Source organism: Lissotriton helveticus, chromosome 6 (genome assembly GCF_964261635.1).
Source record: "Lissotriton helveticus chromosome 6, aLisHel1.1, whole genome shotgun sequence".
In the NCBI taxonomy this organism is placed as follows: Eukaryota; Metazoa; Chordata; class Amphibia; order Caudata; family Salamandridae; genus Lissotriton; species Lissotriton helveticus.
In genome coordinates this window covers 1087856984-1087861983 of record NC_136067.1, presented here as the reverse complement: position 1 = coordinate 1087861983, position 5000 = coordinate 1087856984, and the positions used below count along the sequence as shown (strand labels likewise).

At 45.2% G+C, this 5000-nt stretch overlaps 5 non-coding genes across 5 annotated transcripts; 2 read left to right on the top strand and 3 right to left on the bottom strand.

Moving 5' to 3' along the window:
• Positions 1-42: 42 nt before the first annotated feature.
• LOC144764758 (U6 spliceosomal RNA) lies at positions 43-149 on the bottom strand. The gene has a single exon (XR_013596788.1). It is a non-coding gene; the product is annotated as a U6 spliceosomal RNA (small nuclear RNA).
• A 722-nt stretch (positions 150-871) lies between these two features.
• TRNAR-ACG (transfer RNA arginine (anticodon ACG)) lies at positions 872-944 on the top strand. Its single transcript has one exon. It is a non-coding gene; the product is annotated as a tRNA-Arg (tRNA).
• Positions 945-1969: 1025 nt separating this feature from the next.
• Positions 1970-2076, bottom strand: LOC144764817 (U6 spliceosomal RNA). The gene has a single exon (XR_013596846.1). It is a non-coding gene; the product is annotated as a U6 spliceosomal RNA (small nuclear RNA).
• A 716-nt stretch (positions 2077-2792) lies between these two features.
• Positions 2793-2865, top strand: TRNAR-ACG (transfer RNA arginine (anticodon ACG)). Its single transcript has one exon. It is a non-coding gene; the product is annotated as a tRNA-Arg (tRNA).
• A 1025-nt stretch (positions 2866-3890) lies between these two features.
• Positions 3891-3997, bottom strand: LOC144764757 (U6 spliceosomal RNA). The gene has a single exon (XR_013596787.1). It is a non-coding gene; the product is annotated as a U6 spliceosomal RNA (small nuclear RNA).
• Between the last annotated feature and the right edge of the window lie 1003 nt (positions 3998-5000).

Below are 5000 nucleotides of genomic sequence, written 5' to 3'. Positions count from 1 at the left end.
TAAGTCTTGAAAACAAAGAAGATTTCTCTCCTAAAAGCTGTTAAAAATATGGAACGCTTCACGAATTTGCGTGTCATCCTTGCGCAGGGGCCATGCTAATCTTCTCTGTATCGTTCCAATTTTAGTATATGTGCTGCCGAAGCGAGCACACTTTATTGATGAACTGACAATGTTTATAAACTCTCTAAATCCACAGTCTCTAGACATAGGGTGGCCTGGCAGAGATGCTCAGATGGCCAGTAAGCATTCAAATCTGAGCCAATGGGCAAAAATGTATGAAGAGTAGCAATCCATTATTCTTCACTGCATTCGTGGTCCAAGACTTCACACACCGTAAGTATGTAGATTATGCCAGGGTTGCAAAGGCTCATGGTTTGGGCTACAGACAAGGAGCATTGTGACATCACGCTGCCTGTGGAACTTTGATATTAAAGGCGAAACAGCTGCACAGTAGGTTAGGTGAAGTGCTCTGAGTGTGGAAAGGCAGCATGCTTGGGTCCCTGGACAAGGTGAGCCTACGACAAGGTGTCTGAATTTTAACCCCTATTGTAATATTAAACTCCCTTTTGTTGTACCCGCCTACTTACTAAGGAGTTCACAAGCTCAGCCCCACACAGACCTGGAGCTGATTATGTTAACCCAGAGTATTTAAGAAACTGAACCTGATCTAAAAGATTTTCTCGGATCTAGGACCATTTTGCCTAGCTTTTAGGTCCTTCCTTCTCCTAATGTCCTTTGTACAACTTAGGAAAACCTCACAGAACAGACTTTCAGGTGGTCAGATGGGTTTTCTTGTGCCTTCACACACACACACACACACACACACGCTTTCTAGCCCTCTTAAGGACAAAAAGATAGGTGCGAATACATAGGGCCAGTGGCGCAATGGATAACGCGTCTGACTACGGATCAGAAGATTGTAGGTTCGACTCCTATCTGGCTCGGAAGGGTTGTAGGTCTCTTTTTCATTATGTTCCTGTGGTATTCTTATTTACCTCAGACTTAATGTAGGTTCAATATTCTCCAGCAGGACTCATCCAGCAGTTGTTCCACGGTAGAGCTGCAGTAATAGGACCACGGCTAGTTAAACGTTTCCCATTTGCTGCTGGACTCTACATGACGGCCGTCACGTGGTGTGCTGCTTTTGTATTTCAACATGGTTCCCTGATTCTCTTAACTACATAAAAAAGCTTGTTGACAAAAGTGTGTGTGCGCGCGAGGGTCTGTGGACGCAGGCAGGTGTGTGCAATTGAATGCTTACCCATTTACATTTGTGAGAGGGACAAACCAACTCCTTGTGGGCTGCAGGCTTACAACTGGTAGCCCCAGTAGCCAGGCAGAACCACAGTTAAGGAGAGAGAGGAAGTTGGTCCATTATTAGAGAAGAACCATGAGCATCTTGCCCTGCTACCTTCTTCCCCTCTCGGCCACGATCGGCCACGATCGGCCACGATCTCTCTATTAGGGCGGAGGGTGAACATTTCTTGGACCTCAGAAACTTAGGGATGTAGACCCAATATGTCCTCCAAGCGCCTAGAGACCTGGTGCCCAATCTGGCATGGTGTTTTTCAGCATACCCGACCAATCTGGTTGCAAGGCAGATTTTAACAGTACTGCTGAAAAGGGACTCCCAGGCATCCCTGAGGCCATCATTTGCATAGGCCCTGCCCTTCTCTTTATCCTGCTTCCCACAAAGCAACTCATCACTAGCAGCAGTATAGATTTGGAGGTGGTGAAGAATAATGACAGGGAGGCTGAAAAAGAGAAAGAAAAGTCCCCGAAGTCCTGCAGGCTTCATTGTAAAATGCTGCTGGACATAGAGCGCACCTTCTTTACTGCAAGGCAAATACATAAAAAATGTTGAGGAGAGACAATTTAAAAATACATATTACATGACACAGGACTGGAACCTGCTTTATTATTTCAATAAGTCTTGAAAACAAAGAAGATTTCTCTCCTAAAAGCTGTTAAAAATATGGAACGCTTCACGAATTTGCGTGTCATCCTTGCGCAGGGGCCATGCTAATCTTCTCTGTATCGTTCCAATTTTAGTATATGTGCTGCCGAAGCAAGCACACTTTATTGATGAACTGACAATGTTTATAAACTCTCTAAATCCACAGTCTCTAGACATAGGGTGGCCTGGCAGAGATGCTCAGATGGCCAGTAAGCATTCAAATCTGAGCCAATGGGCAAAAATGTATGAAGAGTAGCAATCCATTATTCTTCACTGCATTCGTGGTCCAAGACTTCACACACTGTAAGTATGTAGATTATGCCAGGGTTGCAAAGGCTCATGGTTTGGGCTACAGACAAGGAGCATTGTGACATCACGCTGCCTGCGGAACTTTGATATTAAAGGCGAAACAGCTGCACAGTAGGTTAGGTGAAGTGCTCTGAGTGTGGAAAGGCAGCATGCTTGGGTCCCTGGACAAGGTGAGCCTACGACAAGGTGTCTGAATTTTAACCCCTATTGTAATATTAAACTCCCTTTTGTTGTACCCGCCTACTTACTAAGGAGTTCACAAGCTCAGCCCCACACAGACCTGGAGCTGATTATGTTAACCCAGAGTATTTAAGAAACTGAGCCTGATCTAAAAGATTTTCTTGGATCTAGGACCATTTTGCCTAGCTTTTAGGTCCTTCCTTCTCCTAAAGTCCTTTGTACAACTTAGGAAAACCTCACAGAACAGACTTTCAGGTGGTCAGATGGGTTTCCTTGTGCGTTCACACACACACACACACACGCTTTCTAGCCCTCTTAAGGACAAAAAGATAGGTGCAAATACATAGGGCCAGTGGCGCAATGGATAACGCGTCTGACTACGGATCAGAAGATTGTAGGTTCGACTCCTATCTGGCTCGGAAGGGTTGTAGGTCTCTTTTTCATTATGTTCCTGTGGTATTCTTATTTACCTCAGACTTAATGTAGGTTCAATATTCTCCAGCAGGACTCATCCAGCAGTTGTTCCACGGTAGAGCTGCAGTAATAGGACCACGGCTAGTTAAAAGTTTCCCATTTGCTGCTGGACTCTACATGACGGCCGTCACGTGGTGTGCTGCTTTTGTATTTCAACATGGGTCCCTGATTCTCTTAACTACATAAAAAAGCTTGTTGACAAAAGTGTGTGTGCGCGCGAGGGTCTGTGGACGCAGGCAGGTGTGTGCAATTGAATGCATACCCATTTACATTTGTGAGAGGAACAAACCAACTCCTTGTGGGCTGCAGGCTTACAACTGGTAGCCCCAGTAGCCAGGCAGAACCACAGTTAAGGAGAGAGAGGAAGTTGGTCCATTATTAGAGAAGAACCATGAGCATCTTGCCCTGCTACCTTCTTCCCCTCTCAGCGACGATCGGCCACGACCAGCAAAGACCTCTCTATTAGGGCGGAGGGTGAACATTTCTTGGACCTCAGAAACTTAGGGATGTAGACCCAATATGTCCTCCAAGCGCCTAGAGACCTGGTGCCCAATCTGGCATGGTGTTTTTCAGCATACCCGACCAATCTGGTTGCAAGGCAGATTTTAACAGTACTGCTGAAAAGGGACTCCCAGGCATCCCTGAGGCCATCATTTGCATAGGCCCTGCCCTTCTCTTTATCCTGCTTCCCACAAAGCAACTCATCACTAGCAGCAGTATAGATTTGGAGGTGGTGAAGAATAATGACAGGGAGGCTGAAAAAGAGAAAGAAAAGTCCCCGAAGTCCTGCAGGCTTCATTGTAAAATGCTGCTGGACATAGAGCGCACCTTCTTTACTGCAAGGCAAATACATAAAAAATGTTGAGGAGAGACAATTTAAAAATACATATTACATGACACAGGACTGGAACCTGCTTTATTATTTCAATAAGTCTTGAAAACAAAGAAGATTTCTCTCCTAAAAGCTGTTAAAAATATGGAACGCTTCACGAATTTGCGTGTCATCCTTGCGCAGGGGCCATGCTAATCTTCTCTGTATCGTTCCAATTTTAGTATATGTGCTGCCGAAGCGAGCACACTTTATTGATGAACTGACAATGTTTATAAACTCTCTAAATCCACAGTCTCTAGACATAGGGTGGCCTGGCAGAGATGCTCAGATGGCCAGTAAGCATTCAAATCTGAGCCAATGGGCAAAAATGTATGAAGAGTAGCAATCCATTATTCTTCACTGCATTCATGGTCCAAGACTTCACACACCGTAAGTATGTAGATTATGCCAGGGTTGCAAAGGCTCATGGTTTGGGCTACAGACAAGGAGCATTGTGACATCACGCTGCCTGTGGAACTTTGATATTAAAGGCGAAACAGCTGCACAGTAGGTTAGGTGAAGTGCTCTGAGTGTGGAAAGGCAGCATGCTTGGGTCCCTGGACAAGGTGAGCCTACGACAAGGTGTCTGAATTTTAACCCCTATTGTAATATTAAACTCCCTTTTGTTGTACCCGCCTACTTACTAAGGAGTTCACAAGCTCAGCCCCACACAGACCTGGAGCTGATTATGTTAACCCAGAGTATTTAAGAAACTGAGCCTGATCTAAAAGATTTTCTTGGATCTAGGACCATTTTGCCTAGCTTTTAGGTCCTTCCTTCTCCTAAAGTCCTTTGTACAACTTAGGAAAACCTCACAGAACAGACTTTCAGGAGGTCAGATGGGTTTTCTTGTGCCTTCACACACACACACACACACACACACACGCTTTCTAGCCCTCTTAAGGACAAAAAGATAGATGCAAATACATAGGGCCAGTGGCGCAATGGATAACGCGTCTGACTACGGATCAGAAGATTTTAGGTTTGACTCCTATCTGGCTCAGAAGGGTTGTAGGTCTCTTTTTCATTATGTTCCTGTGGTATTCTTATTTACCTCAGACTTGTTGTAGGTTCAATATTCTCCAGCAGGACTCATCCAGCAGTTGTTCCACGGTAGAGCTGCAGTAATAGGACCACGGCTAGTTAAACGTTTCCCATTTGCTGCTGGACTCTACGTGACGGCCGTCACGTGGTGGTGCTGCTTTTGAA